The 19,981-nt window shown below is 41.9% G+C and overlaps 1 protein-coding gene across 1 annotated transcript in view; it reads left to right on the top strand.

Moving 5' to 3' along the window:
* Positions 1-19,981, top strand: part of zfpm2a (zinc finger protein, FOG family member 2a) — a 121,702-nt gene that overhangs the window by 5,525 nt on the left and 96,196 nt on the right. The window lies entirely within an intron of this gene.

The following is a 19,981-nucleotide window of genomic DNA, read 5'->3' as shown; positions in this document are numbered from 1 at the left end:
TGTGGGCAGGGTTGCTGCGAAGGTGGAGGTCACTTCCTCATGCAGTTTCCTCTTTATCTTCCTCTTTCCTGAATTCCTCTGTTATTATTCCAATAACTGCTGGCCAAAGCTATCACCATTGTGTGGCTTTTTATTCACTTTAACTGTCACCCCAAATGTTAATTTTAGAAATAAGTTCACATCAAAAACAAAAGCTTATTGATGCTGCCTGTGTGCTTTCTTTTCCATTTTATATTTCAGTATCTTACCGTGTTCTTATCTGTTTATTCAGATTTGATATCAGTGATGCCCACCGAGCCCCCAGGTAACAATTGACTTTCAGCCCGCTTTAAGTTAATAGCCTTGTCTCTTGCTTGTAGGGATCAATATTGGTATTAATTAATCACCATTATCAAGAGCAGGATCTAGTTCCATTTGTTGTTACATCAGCAAAATATCAATAAAGAAAGTGGACTCCCTGATCGTCATGGCAACTTCATCTCTTAGGTCAAAGAGAGTTTATCTTATCTTGCTGCCGAGAGTGGCAAACTGCTTAGGAATCTAGTTTAGACTCAAAGATCATCGATTTAAGCCTTTTTTCACCCCTACCTTGTTGTTCCAGGAGGGGGGAGGTGGGCTGTGTGTGTGTGAAGAGAGAAAGGCAGCATTCTAATCACAACAGAGATGTAAGATTTAAATATTGATGTCCAAAGGCCATTACAGAAAAGAGGGCCTCTGGTATTGCTGTTGTTCAAGTACGTCCTTTTAAGACCCAGACAAAGCTTTGATTATCAGAGGTGTCACTGTGGAGTATGTCTGTATAGCTGACAGTGTGGGACTACAGGGGAGATCAGTTTCCTGCAAACACACAATGTTAACAGATCACACTCTACATCCTGGTATTTCTACAGGCTATATCCTGCCAGGTTTTATGGTGCGGAGGAAACAGTGAGGATGTAAAGTTGAGGAAAGCAGAAAGAAATGGTTTTAACTCTCAGTGATTCAAAAAAAAATCCTATTCCATGGACACGAAATGACTTGCAACAGTTTTGATTTTAGAGGGATTGTTGGAAATAAATAAATCATACCAGTTCCTCAAAGGTCAACAGATAAATATGTCCCCAAATCAATCAATCAATCAGTTGTGGAAGAACAGGTATTTGTTTGGGTGGAGGTTGCTGGCACATAGTGTATATTCTCAGCGTCTGAATGAAACAGCAGCCTTTTTTTTCCCTCGTGAAACTTGGTGAAGGGATGGAGCATGAGCCAAGGAAGAACCCGTTACATTTTGGGACAGATCCAGGAATTATTTCTCACATTATTCAAAACTGACTTGGGGCTTTTTTTTTTTTTTTAATTGAGAAAGAACATTTTTACGCAGACGTGTATTTTAAAAATTTAAAAACACTTTTTAAGAAGCACAAAAACAAAAATGATGCAGTTTTGCGTCCACAAAGAGTGGGCTGTTGGCCTTGGTAGACATCTGTACTGTTTTAGTTTATTTGTCAAATTAAGGGGAGATCAAACCAACAGCAAAAAAACAAAAAAAACAAAATCCAGGATGTTGGACTCAATGGAAGTCTATGCTCTCTGACCTTTGTTTTCACCAACATCTGTTGGTTTGTTTGTCTGACAGCTGGATTAGACAAAATCTACTGGAGACGTTGAAATGAATTTTTGCAGAAAGATGTTTTGTCAACCTGCGACCATTGCATTTGGGGCAAATTGATAAAGGAATTTTTTTTTTTTTTAACATTCTCTAACACTGCAAGATGTTGCAACGTTGTTTCTCAAGAGATATTAAATGGACTTTTATTTCTTTAAATCGGACATATTCAGTGTGATAATATCCAAGAATTTATGGAAATTTTTGTCGACTCTGATGAAAGTTTATTTATACTGAGAGCGCATCTCCTGCTACTTCAGCCAGAGAGGTTTGGGGTTTTGTTATTTTCACTAGCGTCTTCATGGTTTACTCGGCTGTCTGCAGGATTATGCAAAAACTACCACATTACTCGGTGGAGGGATGGAGCAGGGGCCAAGGAAGAACCCATTAAATATGGGGACAGATCAGTTTAACTATTTCAAAAAATGCAATTTTTCTTTACATTGGCCTTGGCAGAGGGCCACGCTCTTCGGGTGCCCTTCTAGTTTGTATGTGTTTTGTATACAGCAGAAAGTGGAGTAGCTTGTTCTTATGGGGCGTTAGGTCTGGTCGGAGCTATTTGGGTAGTGGCAGGTCCGGGTGCGTGGATGTACCTCATCATGCTGCAGAATGCTCCTCAGGGTTGGAGCAGAGAGCAGGGGCACTGCCTGCTTTTTTTTTTCTTCCTCTTTTTGCCTTCGGGACACAATTGCCTCATTTAACATTCTCTATTTGGCCCCTGCCAAGAGAGGAAATAGCCAGGGTGAGTAAGAGAGGCCGCCACACATCATGAATTCTTTCATTTAACTTGCACAGTCTCTTTTCACCTTGGTGATGCACAAGGATCAGGAATGAAGATATTGCTCAATTAAGGGGATTTCTGAGGTTGCTCCTGAGGTATTGCGGTTATTTCTGTGCCATCCTTATGTTTTGATGCACTGTATCATGGATATGGATATTGGGTTAATCACATTTGTGTGATGCTTTGGCATCTCTGTAGCCCAGAAGAGAGAACAGCTCTGCACCTTCAACAGGAACATGTTTTCTGCCATATTCAAGAAATAAAGTCCAGGGCTGGAAATCTGTCTGTGTTCCACTACAGAGGTATAAATAACTTTTATGTGTCTATTAGGATTCTTTTTGTTTATTTCAATTTAATTAGCGATGCTTAATCAAAACAGTTTCATGGACGATGTCAAATTTCATATTTGGGTTTTGACTGAATCTTGGACGAAGGAAAGGAGAGGGACTCCCTGGAAATATGACTCACCTTTTGCAGCAAGCGTTGTCACAATATACAGTCAATTTATGGCCAAGCTATGTGTTTGAAATATCGTAAAAAAAAATATGTAAATATATTTCAGTAATTAAAACATTATTAAAAATATATTAAATGTTGTTGTGTTTTTTTCAAGGAAGATAATTAAAGGGTATAATGAACCATTTCCAGAACAGGATAGTAGCTGGCACACCAGAGAATGACGGCCTCTTAGCTTTTCAGTCCAAATCTCTAGCTTGGCAAGAATTACAGAGGATGTGTGTGCGTGTGTGTGTGTTTGTAGTATGGGGGGGGGGGGGGGGGGGCAGCGCAATGCAGAACTTTGCATTTGGATGAAATGCACCAGGCTCTATAGTTAAGGGATAGGTGGCAACAGAGGATTAAGTAACAAGCTTTTCAGTTCAATTTGTACATCAGCATTTTCCGCTAGACGACCAGCACAAAACACATAGCATCTTAAGGGTTCAGTGGAAAATCGCTAATGACAAGGCTTTGTAAATAGATAAACAATTTATGTCAAATATGCTGAAAATATAAAACAAACTTCAAAACATGTTAATACTTTAAAGAGGCTGTGTTTTGATTTGCACCATTGCAAAGCAGCTAAAGCTGTTGACAGCACAGCTTACACATCATGTGATCAGAGGCCATATCTGCCTGCATGTGATTAGCCGAGAGCCCTGCAACCTAAATAGCCACAACGGAGCGATACTCCGATTGAAACAGGTTGATGGTGATCGATTTTATTTGCTCTGAATTATGCAAATCAGATTAGTGTGTGTGTGATACTCGACAGTGACGAAAGGAGTGACGTGTTGCAGAGCACACGTCTCCTGCTTCTTATTATCTCAAAGCAGGCTTTGTGAAGTGACAGAGTAAACATCCAGAGAGAAATGCAGCCACGATTATTTCAGAATCAGCCAATTTTCTCTCTCTGTGTATTTCAGAGAATGCTTATCTAGTAATTACTAAAAACTGTTGACATTGAGCAAGTGCTGTAGCCAACTAAAATGCCTTTTTGTCTTATGATATCAGATTGGATTTTTATCTTAGCTTCACGCATTCCTGAAAACCAAAGATAGCTGCCTCAAACTCTTTATTTCCAGCATGAGTTTAGAATTAAGAGCCGCATTTAAAAAAAAAAACAAAAACGACAATCATTACATCCTGCATTCATTTCTGTGCTGAAATACTGATAATGTTTGGGTTTTTTTTTCCGTTTAGGCTGTGACTATGACTCTCCAAGACATACATTTGACCATAATCAAGTTTTTTAAGCTTTAGGAACAGGATAACAACTGGGTCAGATGATAAGCTCGAGCAAAACAGGGAAAAAAAATCCTCCTCTGATAGACGAGGAGAAAATCTGATTGATTGATGTCCGCTGGCTTTACCACCATCACAAGCCAGTTGACAGTTAGTTTGGGATCAGATGATTTCACTCTTAAGATTGGGGTGGAGGGGAAGCTAGGCAAATATGAAGGACACAAAGGTCAATGGCTTCTCTCCTCCTCTCTGTATCTATCTCTCCCTGGCAATAGCTTGCTTTGACAAACTGTAATATGTTGCTAAGCTTTGTGGCAACAGGACACATGGTCATAGTTTGCACTGTAATATCCTATAGCCGTAATCTCACAGGGAATGATTGAAAGTGGTGGAGGAATCTGGTACCAGCAGGGACCCGTTGACATCATCAGCTGCTGTGGACTGGCAGATGTCTCCCTTCTTGTTTGAAGTGAATTTTCCCATGGGAGTGAATAAGTTAAACAACAGCTTTGACTTGAATCTGTTATTGTAAGCGGGATCTGATAAGACGGAACCATATTATGAGTTTGTGTGTTAAAGAGGCCAAAATGGAATCTGCAGTGAGCGACTCTCTGTGGTTTTGGAAAACATGGAGCGGTGACAAAGGATGATTGGATGCATATTGTAAATAAACACCCAAGTCTTTCACGATTGCCTCCCCGTCTCTCCATAAGACGTTATATACAACATTTCATCTGTTGTTGCTGCTCAGATCGTGTATCACTAAGATGAAGCAAGGGTTGTTCTGGGTTTGACCCATGTGGCAAAATAAGAGTAACACTTAGATTAGTTTGAGCCAAAACAAACTCCTGGAAAATATTTTTGTGGTCAAAACAAGCAGCAATATAGCCAGTGTTTGTCATTTTGTTCCTCTTACTATTGTTATAGAGCTGAAATTTAATAATGCAGGCTGCCCATCATGATATTTAATAGAAAGCTTCAGTTCCTCAGAGGGTCCATCTCTAATAGACATAACAGACATGTCCATTAGCTTTGTGTGGTGCTCCTTTCAAGATCAAGGTCTCACTTGTAATGAAGTGGCTATGCAAATGCAAGTCAAAATCAACTATTACAAATCACTTGTTATAATCAAGTTTTCATTGAAAGAAATATAGCCTCCATTCAGAGGCACCAAGCAAACAATAAAAAGGATAATCCGAAGACAATTCCCTCCAAATGGAACCGGACATCATTTAGGGGAAGAGACAACAACTCTTTGTTTTTTTGAAGTGGTTGATATGACAACCTTCTTGTCAAAGACTCGGGGCGAATAAAAGGGATTTGTAATTACCATAATTATCTCTTATATGTTTTCACCTAATGATGTCCATTAAATGCTGGAGGCTTCATTTAGAGCCTGCCTCGTTGTAGGTTGACTCATAATACGGCGTGTTACAATACACAGCGCACGAGTAATGAACTTCTTTCATCAAAGATGTTTATCGTACAGGGCTTCTTGGGGGGAAAAGCCAATATACTTCAGCTTTTTGTTACAGTTGGATTATAACAATTCTCATAGTTCCCACTTATCTTTCAAATTTTCTCTACATGTGATATCAACCCAATTGGCTTCATGTCTAAACAGGATGGCTCCCTAATCAAGACCGCCGTTCGTTTCATGTAAAACGTCTCATTTTGTGGCTTAGGCTGGTGGCTGTCTTATCGTTACATAATTCACTGCCCTCTCTGTGATTTTCTTTGTGGCAATTTATTTAAATTCCCCCATGTTTATATATTTCCTGTCTCCTTTCATTCAAAATGATTGGCTTTCATAAGTTCAAAGCTTCATCTTCAAGACTTTTGGTAACTTTACAGATATGAATTCACTGCAGGGATGGGGAGGGGAAAAAAAGCTATTTTGTTGGAGAGCAGAAGAGGGAGTGTTAGTGCATGTCCATCTCTGACTCGAGGATGAATCCTGAACTAACCTCGATCAAAAGTGCAGATAAAGCACTCTAAGAGACCCCACCTCAGCAGGTCGGGGAGAGCATGCCTGAATACATGTGTGGTGTTCTGCTCTCGCACTAAGGCCCTCAGTCCTGCATGTGGCTCCGCTCCTGTGGTTGCTTTGGTCTTTGTCCATCACCTATCAGCATATCAGCAGTGTCTCTGAAGCCCAGTTGTATAATGCACCATTTATGGCTTTGTGGAGAGAGATGGCGGTCGGGCGGCGGAATAGCTCCAGGCCTTCCCCTCAGTGAGTGGATTAACGGCGGCCTGCTTTAGCGCACTCTACCACGGTGTGAAATCGGCCCCGCTTGGGCGCCGGCGATGAGGCTCCCTCCCTCTCTCTTTCTCTCTCCCTCTCTCTTTCTCTCACTCTTTTTCTCTCTCAGTTTCCTCACCTCCATGCAAAGCCTCTCCCAGCCATCTGTGAAATGTGGAAACTCTGTGTCTAAGTTGAGTTCAGATCCCATCCCCTCCATCAAGCTGAGGCCAGGAAGCAAATGGGCAGGCAGTCGGTGGAGGGGGTTTGCAGTGGAGGAGGAGGGAGGCAGAAAAGGGGGGGGGGGGGGGGAATCAGCTCACTGATGTTGTGCCGCGTGTGCAGGAACCCTGCCTGTTCTCCGCGGGCGAGTTGGAGGAGGGTCCAGGCCTGGGTGCTGGCCGAGAGATCTCTGGTTCCTGCTTGCAGGTCCAAATCCCCCCTCTGTGTGTGTCTGTGTGGAGGCGAGGCGGTGGCACAGCTCCCCTGAGCCCCTGCCCAGTCCTTTGAAGATAAGATGGTGATACAGAGTCCCTTTCGGTACGTCGCTAACCGATGGTCTTTGTGTGACACACATGCCTCTCTCCATTGGAGCCTGCAGCTAAAACACCTATGGTCTTTACTGAAACGAATCGGCTGCATGGCCTCAGGTCAAATTAGATTATGAATGGGTGAAAAAATCCTAGATCGTGTGTTTAGGATATTTAATTTTTTCTTCACCATTTCATGCTGATAATGTAGAGTTCTGCTGTGGTTGATATTGTATTTCTATTTGATTTACCTCCACTGAGAGGAATCACTTCCATAAATTTCACTCCACACACGCATTCGCCGCTGACTTAATTTTTTTCAGTTTTCCATAGCAACGAATTGTCATCTTAACTCAACTGATGTCTCTGCTATCTCTGCTGTATTGCCCTTGATCATGACAGTTTTTAAAACGTGTTCCTCATCTGCATTTATAACCATATTTTGTGGCACTCTCAGGCCTGTTCTCCCACTTCTGGCTCTCCACAGCAGCATTTCACGAGAGCAACCATCATAATCATCAGCCTTTTGAATTATGAACTCAATATTCCTGTTACTTTTTTTCCTCTCCTGTGGCTTCGGGGTTCAAATCTGTGCATAATGTCTGGTGATTGCGTGGCATTATGGTGGTTTGGAAAGCCGAGTCGAGGTCCAGCTCTACATCATCTTTCCACAGACAATGTGAATCTCTGTGTCTCTCTGAGCTCATCAGGGATGGGGCGTTGATTGCTTTTTGATACCCCTCCAACGTGGATGAGGTCCTGCATACACCAGCTAATTAGAACGTACTTACAGTGTGTGTGACAGCCCTGACAGACCCCACACTTCTCATCAGATCCTTAGCCCAAGTGCTCTAACCACTCTCACTAAAGGCTTTATCAAATTCCTGACAAGAAAAGAAAAGCAATACCGTGCAGAGCTGTGTTGGGCAGCCTGGTGTGTGTGTGTGTGTGTGTGTGTGTGTGTGGGATTGCATGTCACGGAAAAGTAAAACAGAAAATGAAAAGTGAGTGTGTAACGATGGTTTTAATTTCATGATTTACTCTCCACAAACCACCTTAATACATGTCTTGTAAAGGGAAAATACAACAGAGTGTAAACTGTGTATATCTCTTAATGTTGAAGAGCTGTTTGCTTTTGTTTGTTGAACATTCTGGCAGCAGTGGAGTTAACTTCATCACACTGCAGTTAATGATGGTCGTCTCGCTAGAAGCACTGAATGGATGGCACAGCAGTAGGGAAGTTGCAGCAGCTAATTAGGCAGCACAAACGACTGGGTAGTATCATTCCTTGCACCTTGATGATATTATGGTTGTGGAGCATCACGCAGGGACCTGGGCAAAGTTTTGCTGTCGCCTCACTGACTTTTTGGATTGTGGGGTGTTTAAGCAAGGACATATGAATCAGGCTCACATAACCCCTTTCCCTCTCTCTCCCCCTTTCTCTCATGCGCACGCGCACACACACACACACACACACACACACACACACACACACACACACACACACACACACACACACACACACACAGAAAGGCATGCTAGCCTCACCAAACCTCCTAACACGCTATGATCTGTGGAAGGAGCCGGGGCGTCTCTATATATTTCATAAAGGCATCCTATTACACCCCCATGGCTTGTGGGAAACAGTACACTGTGGTCTAGTCCCAAAGCAGCTGAGAATAAAGTGTAGGACGTGGCACTAGAACAGAAATCCAACTGCTGTTTCCTCAGGTAATCTTGACTTGGATCTTAATTCCAATAAAGTGTTATTTTTTTCACAGCATAAGCCAGATCTAAGCAAGAACACTCCACTCTGTATTTCAGCGGTCATACTTTATTGAATATCACCTCAGATAAGCGGTGTAATCCTTGGGGCCCAGGAATGATGTATATTGACCAGCTCAATGATAGTGATTCAGTGCATGTCCCATATCTGAATGTGATAAATAATGATTTGTGTCATTGCTACAATCAAGAAGCATTGAATATTGAAAAGTTTTGCCAGTCAGCGATGTCACTGTGAAGATTTTAAACGTCACTGCCGTAGACAGGGAAGAAGCAGACAGGTGTTTGATGCAAACAAGCCATCAATCAAATAAGCTGCTTTTTGCAGCATCTTACATCCAGGTCAGTCTGGCATAAACAGGAACTTTGTTCCATGTTGTTGCCTGATGGATATGATGGAGCTACAATGGTGAAAGATGTATACAAAACATTTTACTCACATAAAACATAACATAATCGCAGATATTGTAAGTTTATTAAATTTCCCGGTATCGGTCTAACGGCTGATATTTATATGAACCAGAAACAACATAATAAGATGATTCATGAGACAACTGGTTCTTTTTTAAATGTGTCATGCTTTTCCCTATACATGAAATACAGATAATATTGACGCTAGTATAATCGACTATCAGCCAAATCAGGTGTAAAACACAAGCATTGTTCAAATGCGAGGAGAGCTAAGTTCGGTTTGGCTCCCTGGAAAAGGACAGGAGTTTTCCTCAAAGCCCAAGTTGAGACATCCCGGGGAAGCTCTGAAACATTTCTAAAATGCCAATCTGTGTATACAGGACTTTAATATAAATTCTGTGCAGCAATGTAAACAGTCACATTTTTACCTCAATAGCTTGGATTAAATTAAGAGTATGAAGTTGTGGAAAATGAAAATATTTAAGAGTTTAAATGACTAAATTTACTTTTTTACTGTCCCTCTACACATGCAATGAAATTGTATTTCCTGAAAATGTTATATTTATTGTTTTAGTTACTGGAATGTAGTTATTCCCAGTGCGCAGAGTAATGAGCTGTAAAAATATCTGAACGATCCAACAAACCATAGTTAGTATATATATAAACTAGCACATTGAAGCAGTGAGTCGGGTCACTCAGGTCAATATGACACTGTTACAGTCTCACCTCTCCAAGTGACTGGGTTTCCTCCATCAGTGGTGAGCAGCCCTCTCTGCTCCCACATGGTTCATTTCATCAGGGTGTCTTTTATCTTGACCGACCAGGCCCATGACCCCCGAGCACTGATAGCCCAATAAGACTGCTAGAGAGCATCAGCGGGGCATTGTCAGAGCCTGAAACAGAACTTAACTGGGTTAAGTTTCTCTCCCCAGTAAGTTTTATTGATTCCACTGACCTCTACATGTGTCTGCTGAAATGTTTGAGCGAAAGTTCAGTTTCAAAGCTTCCCGTGGAGTTCACGGCACAAGAATGGTGTGACATGTAGCATGAAATATGTAACATGAGCTTCACAAAAATGTAGAATGTGCTGGTGGAGCAGCAGAACCTCTATATTTCATTCTAAAACATAAGAAACAACTGATGTGCTCATAACGGTCCAATTTCTTGAGCCTGCAGAGAGTGCCATGTTTACTTTCCTCCGCATTGAAGAAGAGAAATGAATGCTCTGGGTTCCCTGTAAAGACAAACATGAAAGGAATCACCAAGAGTTCTGTAGGCCCTTTCTCTTGTGTTGTGTGTAATGCAGCTTCTTTACTGCCTAGGTAGATTCTGCCATCTGACTACTGTTTGAAGTCAGCAGAAGTCGACCATATTTGCTTTGCAGCAATTCTCGCCCACTGTGTTTCCCTGTTGCATTTGAAAGTATGACCAGTAGGCAGTCTATCTGTTCAGTCCTCGGAAGAAATGGCTCAAATTGGATGTTTGGTTCATCTGTGGATTTGAACAATGAGGTTCTTGCAAGTGAGGGTTTTTGTGGCGGGCTGAATGTGATGGACAGGTGGAGCAGGAGGAGTGCACTGGCAGGATGGAACTTGCAGGAAGCCAGATTGGGACATTAGGGAATGGCAGATACCCTCAGTTCATAGCTGCTGGGGTGCGATCTCACCAAAGCACTCAGTTTGGGCTAATCTCAGTCACCCCTCCCTCCCCAATTGGCAGAAGGTGAAGAGGAGTAAGACAGTCAGGAAGGGAGAAATGGAAGTGCTGGGAGATTTACAAGCAAGTTTACGATTCATTAACTTACCTCAGAATTCTCAATATACTTCATTGATTTATTTCAACGCAGTTTGATGCCAGTGCCAAGTGTGTGTCAGCCACATTTTTATACCCCAGATATATTTAAAATATTAAAATATACATCCATGTTTAATTGTGCCTTAATCTAATGTTCGGAAGCTGCAAAACCCTACAGAAAAACACAACAGAATGTTGATTTACAATGAAAATATGGCAAAAAAGACAAGGACTCTGATCAGTGCCAACCACAAAATAGCATTATTCAAAAGCACACCTGACATTTATTTTTTGCGTCTTCTCCATGAATCTCCTTCTCCCTGTTCTCTTAAAACAGAACTACCTGAGACCTCAGAATCATGAGATGCAGCTCGACATATATACATTGTATTTTTCTACACGGTTAAGCACATAATTTGTAGCATGGAGCGCAATTTCTAATGGTGTTCTCCTGTGAATGTGTATGAAAGCTGCTCCTTTTCTCTGGTGGAGGTGCATGTAGGTGGGTTAGAGGGGTGGCTGTGAGGCTGCTGAGACCCCCGCGTTATCAGCACCAGATGCAGGTTGACTTCAGACTTTCAATGGAAGGTAAAAAGAGAGAGGGGGGAAATTAATGAGAGCCATAAAGCCAGCAGGATAAATAATTAGCCAACTGCTCCTAAGATCCGTGCCTTCATTTGCAGCTGCAAATTATTTCTCCTTGCAAAGTTTGTTTGTCAAAACTGCAAACTGACACTGTTGGCTTTCGTTGTGACTCATGAGCATGTGTGTGTGTGTGTGTGTGTGTGTGTGTGTGTGTGTGCTTTTTAAAGATTCGCTTGTTTGTGTTCTCCCCTCTTCATTTGTCATGTATATTCGAGTGACAGGTTTCTCTGTCCTGCCACCGATAATTGGCCGGACCAGAGCTTTTTCCGAATGTGCACACCACAGACAAACAGAGAGAAAAAAAAGACAATCAGCTGTCATAACATTCTTCATAAATCATCTGGATGAGACAGTGTCATATTTGTGTCCACATTTTTGTTTAGAATAATCAGAGGGACATAATGTTGCTTGTTTACTTGTGCTTGATGTTCCCCAGGTGAGCTTCCAGAAACAGTGCAGGTTGTTTGTAGCGATACTGAACCACACGCGCCTCACTCTGCATTCATGACCGACAAGTGATGTAATCACTAAACTGATTGCTACTTTCACGTGCCCTCGTCAGGATCAAAGCTAATTTTTTCTGCATTAAAGGACACTTTGTGCTGGCGTTGATCTGGAGTGTTTACATGCGGTTCACTCCCCGAGGATTTTGCAGCATTGTTGTCACACTATATGGAGCACAGCCACTTGTATTGTTCTAATACTCCACCGGTAGATTTGAAAAGAGCTGAGCAATCACTGAGAGACTTACATTATCCTCCGGTCTTTGATCGCTATTCATGTGTCTGCGCTAAGTAATCTCCCCCTCTAATCTCATTCAAAGATATAAATAAACAAGTAATGCTGTAAATGAGAGAGTGCACACGAGTGAACATCCAGAGGATTATGGTAATTAATGGATTGAGGTGTTAAAAAATGTGACTTTTTATTTAGGAACTTAGTTCTTTTTTTCTCACCCCTTGAGACCAGATACATTGATCACTACAAATACACACAAATACATATTCTACATAAGTACATTATTTTCTTTAGATGTTTTTTTTTCTGCATAACAAAGCTACTGCTTGATAAAACAAATTCATATGAGAATTACTGTATTTTATATATATATATATATGTGTATATATATATATATATATATATATATATATATAAATGATTTGATACTTCAATATTTTCTTTCTAAGTTATGAATAAAATCCCATGACACTGAATTCCATCCAATCAACAACACCATATTGCTGATTGATTTTTAGATCATTGCTCCTTTTTTCTTATCTCTTCCAACTTGACATTTGGAAAGTCAGAAATCAATGTCTCCTTCTCAAATGAAAGGCAGGAAAAATAATATATGACTTTAAAGTCAGCCTCGCTTGCCTTTTACATGGCACATTACAAAGGGAAAGGAAAATCACACTGCATACCTGATCCATAAAAAAAAAGCCTTTGAAATGGATTGCTGGGTGGGATCCAGTCTGGCACAAGTCATGGCATTGATGGCACAGCCCCTGGGCGCAGGGATACTTGGCCTGGACAAGATGGTAGCTGGGACCGTATCAGTGGGCACTGGCCCATCCTCTGGGAGCTCCTAAGCCATGCCGTCTGAAGAAGAACTGATGGGGTTGGCAGCACATATGGGCATGCCACGGGTTTTATTTCAGTCAAAACAGCCCCGATGTTATCGCTCTCAGTCAGACTGAGAAAATTAACTGCATTAACTGGCTGTTTTTACACACCATACATACCTCCCAGGTTCTCAAATCTAAATGCGGGCTGCAATTTCTAGCTTTAATATTGTATTGAGGTGACAATTTGTCCCAGCTAATTGGAAATTTGCGTCCCCGAACAAAGCATCAGCCTATCACAAATGACAATGATATGATAAACATGGATGCCGCTATAACCTCTACTGTTTTCCCAGTCAAGACAGGAAGTTGACAGCTGCAACAGTTTTCAGAAACAGTTAGTTGATAACCATCCACAAGGTAATGAAACTTCCACCTTTGATGAGAAGTTGAAAAGCGAGCGTTTCTATGTTGGCTTGGCAGAGCATTAGACATGGCTGCAGGCGGGAGGGGGCAGGCGGGGATCGAGCTGTTTTAATAGGGCTCATCCAGAGGTGACGAGAGCACTGCATGCACTGAACTGAAGGTGTGAGCCGGGGCTGCCAGTACATGTCTTTTGTCTTTCATTATCTTTATTCCCTTATTATTTTAAATGACCGGTGTGTGTGTGTGTGTGTGTGTGTGTGTGTGTGTGTGTGTGTGTGTGTGTGTGTGTGTGTGTGTGTGTGTTTTCTTCTTCACTAGAAGCTTTTTTGATATCCATTTAGATTGGAGCTTCATTAAAAACCCTCAGACAATGGAGTGACTTCTAATTAAGAAGCGCCGCATCTGGCCCCTGGCACCCTATCCCGTTGTTCCATCTATTTTGCTGGGGAGAATTCATTTGTTTCTTAATTAAGAAAAACACCAATAGCGTGAAAAATCTGCTTATGGTACCTGAATCGTAATTAGTTAAATAGTGAGGGGAAGGGGAAAACACATTCCAGTAGCCCTAGAAATGAACTCAGAGCTGATAAAAATGAACTAACTAGCCTTGCATAAATCGAAGCTGGGGAGAAAAGTGTACCATCATTATGGCTAAGACAATATGCAAACTATCTTCAAAGAAATCAAATTGCTGGAATGTTTTCATTTGCATGTATTAACCATTAACATAATGAGGAGAAGTGACATTGGACCCGGATTGTGTGTCTGTTCGGATTGATAACTCTGCTGCATCTGCAAATTGTCTCTTCTGCAAAATTATGCTAGCAGTCAAATCAGTGTTGAACTGTGGAGAGGGAAAGAGAGGGGGAGAGTGATTGAGAGAGGGATGAAGAGAAAGATGGTGAGAGAGAGCCAACAAGAGAAAGACAGAGGGAGAAAGAGGAGGCTTTAGCTATTTTACGTTTTATCAGAGAGGTCTCTGCAAACCTGCTGCAGTGTTGAATCGGAGCCATCATCCTGTGACAGCTATCCTTAAACAGGAAGGAGCTGTATGTCATTGTCTCTGAGGCTGTGTGTGTGTGTGTGTGTGTGTGTGTGTGTGTGTGTGTGTGTGTGTGTGTGTGTGTGTGTGTGTGTGTGTTTGGGGGGCAAGGGGACACAGGGGGTTGTGCCCATGTGGCTACTGGCACACTGCAGTCTCCTCACCATCCCCCCTTGTACATACTGGAAACAGACAGGCAGATACACACACACACACGCACGCACACACACACACACACACACACGCACAGAGGCCCATGCATTCATGAGTATGTTCCCCCCCCAACAAAAAACACATTTAAGTGCTTCCGGGATACCAAAGGCTCACTTATCTACACTGTAAAAACTCACCATGGCCCACATTGGCGGGCAACAAGCCAAATCCAGTGTGTGTTCTCCAACTGCAGGCGTCATGCAAAACACTGAACTGTCTTCAATATTCCAAATAAATTTTCCAACATGCTATTTCCCAGGATCAGCCTCTTAGGTCAAATTATTCAATTAAGTGTCTGTTTATTACTGATACCAAAGCTGGGTGGCGGTTCTACTTATCACCTTTTTTGCAGATTGGTGTTCTCGCAGAATACCACCATAAAGATTGCCTTGGCTGTAATTAAAATGGCACAGAGACAAATTTGGCGCAGGGCTAAGGCATGGGGAAATGAAGGAGGTAGGGGGAAATTGCAGGGGCTATGTTCTGTCATTCAATGAAAAAAGTTGAGGCTGTAAAGAAGCAGAATTATTGTTACTGTTCTTCACAAAGGAGCAGGTATGAGGAAGGAAAGAAAAAAAGCAACCTTGTGGTGGCGTTCTTGTCATCGTGATACGTTTTAGTACAGAAAATAGTGAGGAAAGAGGCTGCTCTTTGTGGCTGTGACTGAAGCAAGTAAACAGGGGTCAGTGACGGGTTGTGTGGCAGAGCGGATGTTGTTTAGACTTCCTAGACACCAGCCGGGCTTCCATCCATCCACAGGCTTGTGTGTTTGATGAGCTATTGGCAGGCTACGGGGACACGTGTTCCTGTGCCTCGTGGCAAACATACCTTTCACCGTCTTTGACTCCACAAGCCTGTGTGACTTCTCGGGGAAAAAATATGAAAGAAATCAAAGCTCCAATAAGCTGAGGGTGTTAAGCCAGAGGAAGAAAAAAAGAAAAGAAAGACCTGAGCGACTTTGGATTTTGACAGAATCTTCATGCGCTCTCTGACAAAAATTTGCATTGTTATCACAGATAACTGGTGATGTTTTTACTTGGTTGTACATTTTTGTGAAATATGTAAAATGTAAACCAAGCCTCTAACGATTCCCTTAATGACGCGGATCTTGCTTTTCTCCCCCGAATCGCGTCTTAGCGGGCTTCTCAGTGCGGAATGTCTGATATCTGAATATTAAAAGGGAGTTTCAAGCTCATCTGCAAATGTGATTTGCACATATCACACTTCTGCAGTCTTCAAGCTGCTTCATCGCCAAGCTTCTGAGCAAAGAAGGCTGGGGAGGGGAGGGAGGAAAAAAAGAGAAAGAAAGATGCACATATGGGTTGCTATTGATGTATTCCATTTCTGACCTAATTTAAATCCCTGCCAACAAGCTCATATGCATACTGTACATTTGCTAAATTACAGAGTGTAAACCTTGCCTTCTCATAGAGACAGGTGTAAACATCAATGTTGTCATAATGCACCACCAGTAAATATTATAATCGCACCATGCTGCTATAGAGCACAAAATAATTTGGACATCATTTTGATGCCTGAGGGGGCCCAGGGGAATGCCCTGCAGAACGAAGGTGGCCCATTGACATGCTATCCACGCCAAGATATAATTATGGCTGCCTGTCTTTGTTCCTCCCAAGCTTCCTCTCAGAGCACTAGTAATTTGCTTGTGATATTTTGGTATTCTTTACGATTGAGTTGGTCTCTGTGGATTTGAGCATTACATGGGTGTAAATGAAGACGTAAATCAGCTGTGTTACTGCCAAATTCTACGTTGGGAAACACTGTAAGAAGACAAAGATGCGCGTGATAAGTTATTTTATAAAGCCAGGGTAGAAATTTAATACTGATTCTGACACATCACAACTCTCTCCTCTTGATTTTTTGATGCCCGCTCTGAGTGTCATTGCTGGCTATCTGTGTGGGACACTGGTAATAATAAGGGGCAACGGCAGAATATCTTTAGGGTATGCAGTGTGTCGGAGCTGCAGTTTGTTGTCATGATAATCCCCTCATTTGTAATGTCGGGATCAGCAGGTTACGGCTCTCCACTTGCCTGCCATGTCAAGACTCGGGACAGGCGAGGTGGATTGTCATTTCTGAAGCAATATTTTGACAGCGCCTTCACTTTACTCGTATGCTGCAGCTCAAAGGTCAGAGCTGTGCCACTTCCATTTACTGTGTGTGAACATTCAATCCCTGAGGAGTGGAGCTCTCTACACCCCCTCACCACCACCACCACCCCACCCTGCCTGAGTCTCTCAGACACACACACACACACACACACACACACACACACACACACACACACACACACACGTAGTTTTCGTGCTGCCTCTCACCATTTAACTCACTTGTTTCAGGAGATAGATGTCAAGGCTAGTTCCACACAGAGCTTTATAGTGGGTCTAAAGCTCCCAAATTGAAGGGCAATTACAACTTATAAACCTTTCAAAAAGACTAAATGGGGAAAGGCAGCTCTGTGCCGTTTTGCTCATTTTGATGCCTGATTTCCCTTTTTGCCATCATTCCAATTAGTGTTTCCCAAAGACAGCCACCTCTCCCTCAGACACACTTATTGCTTGGGTTGTTGTCGTTGCTTTTTTTTTCTTTTTTTTTTAAACTTAGTCTGATTCTTGCAGCTGCTGGTGTAGCTGTCATCCTTTTTCCTGTGTGCTTATAGTGGCACTCCTCAGACACCCAGGTAGGTTATGTCAACCAAATAAGGCACTTGTCAGTAGTACAAAAAGACATTGTTGCCGGGCCATTGTTACCTGTTCTGCCAGCTATCATATAGAAAGTGATGGAGTGACGGTGTTTGAGAGTGCACTGCAGCTCTAGAGCCCCAGGGGTATTATGGGTGTAAATCTCCCTCGCACAGTTCTGCTCCAGGCCAGGGAGAGCACCATCATTAGCTGGAGCAGATGGAGGGGCTTCAGCACTGTTTTTCCTCTCTCTTTCTGTCGAGCTACTGCTGGAATCTGCTTTGATACAATGAGTGTGGATGGGAGCAACAGCCCATCCAGACAATGAATGATGAAATCCACATGAAATCAGATGAAAGCTACAGTACACACTTCGGTAGGGAGTCTGATTCATCATTTATTGGTGAAGTGATGATAGTGGAGGTTTGGTTTGTGTGTGTGTGTGTGTGTGTGTGTGTGTGTGTGTGTGTGTGTGTGTGTGTGTGTGTGTGTGTGTGTGTGTGTGTGTGTGTGTGTTGTGTGTGTGTGTGTGTGGGGCAGCAGTATCTTTCACACTAAAGTTTGATATCTGATAATGATATTACAGTTGACATGATGGGTTGATTTTCTGACAACAGAAAAAAAAATTGTCAGGTTATCAAATTGTCAAGTTGTGTGTCAAGCCAAGCAGATTCCAGCTGCTAAATGTGAAGGTTAGCAGCTCCAAGCTCCAGCTTTGGGAACTTGTTGAGGTCAAATGAGTCTCTAATGAATCAAGATAATTATCTCCAATGAAATTATAGATATGATTGGGTATTTATTGGCGTATACCGCAAACGTGTTTTTTTTCTAATTTTTATTCTTGGTATTGAAGTAAAAGTCTTTACTGTAAAAGCAAATGGAAATCAAATTCTTTTACAATAAGCAATGTTTATTTGAAGGGTATTTAAATGTTAAATGGTAGAAATCGGAATGAATCTAGAATCAGTGTTGCAAAATTAAAATGTACTTCACTCCAAGTTTTGAAAGATTTTTTTGAAAAAATTCCTATGATATACTGACCAATACACACTATAAAATTTTCTATAAAGGTGCTGAACCAGGTATATCAGCCAATCATTTATCAATGAGGAGTATTTATCTCCACCAGCCACTACAGTAGTTCCCCATTGATGCTGCAGTATTTCACTGGGTGCAAGAGGCCTGCTATCCAGTAAGCAGCGTGTGTGTGTGTGTGTGTGTGTGTGTGTGTGTGTGTGTGTGTGTGTGTGTGTGTGTGTGTGTCTGTGTCTGTGTGTGTATGTGTGCGCGCGCTGTCTGAAGCTCTGGCAGAATCCTAATCTTCCAGCAAGAAGCTTCACATGGCCAGATCAAGAATTAGGAGGGAGGCTGCGGGAGGGAAAGAGGGGAGGAGGAGGGAAAAAAGCCCATCTCAGTCTGTGTTTTAAAGGACAGTGCTTTGAATGTCATTTGACAATTTCCTTTTAATTAGAACTAATTTACAGGAAGATGCCCACCAGCTAATCTTTACAGGATAATTAACTTCTATTTTCTTTACTTTTAATTAAAAAGTGGAAAAGATTTAGCTGATCCATAAAGAATTGTTCTTTTGAAATGTTCATCAGACTTCACACTTCTTTTGGCATTGGTAATATTTAGATCCTATCTGCAGCTCACAGTCTCCACTGAGTTATTGCAATGATTTTCTCCCTCTTATCCGAGGTATTAAGAAGTGGAACTATCAATAGTAGAAATAGGAACCAGAGGCAAATTAGAATTGAATTAATGAAGAATTTATTGCAAAAGGAACCCCCATCCGTTTATAATAGTGGAATGAAATTGACATCTCAGATATATCCATTTCATAGAAATTCCTTGATGGGAAATATTGTTTTATGTGCATTATTTGATACAGTTATCGCTGTCCTTTTTCTGAGGGCTTCCTATTAATTTATTTGAGCTGATGCTTTCCTAAAAGGCAGTTCTGTTTTTCACAGTATTGCTATTTAACCGCCAGAGAAACATAGATCACTGATGAATATGGTGCTTGCGCAGCATGAATTGCAGCATCTTATTTAGTATATCTGAGACGCTGAGTGTCCGTTGACTTTACGGGATGAAAACTCTCTCAGCCTCATCAGAGCTGGTGAAGAAAAGTCTTTTCTCTCCACTGTTAGCACCATCCAACAGACTTTACTTAGTGGAGATAAAGTGAGCCAGTATGAGGTGAGCGTGCCTCCATTCGTCTACAGACGAGCCGATGGCTGAAGATGGATGCCCCCACTTAACCATGATAGCTCCCCGGAGGAGCCTCACTCAATGGCTTCATTAAAAGTGAACGTTCGAGTGAAAAGCTCACTTATAAACCGGTAATTAAAAACACACATATTTTACCTGCTTTGTTTCTGCTGTCACATCTAGTGTACAGGCACGTTGTTACATTTTATTTCCTTACAAGTAAGAGAATGATAATAA

The sequence above is a fragment of the Aulostomus chinensis genome, chromosome 11, assembly GCF_037954235.1.
Source record: "Aulostomus chinensis isolate RoL2024-O1b breed Wild chromosome 11, RoL_Achi_v1.0, whole genome shotgun sequence".
NCBI lineage: Eukaryota > Metazoa > Chordata > Actinopteri > Syngnathiformes > Aulostomidae > Aulostomus > Aulostomus chinensis.
This window is presented reverse-complemented; position numbering and strand designations above follow the sequence as displayed.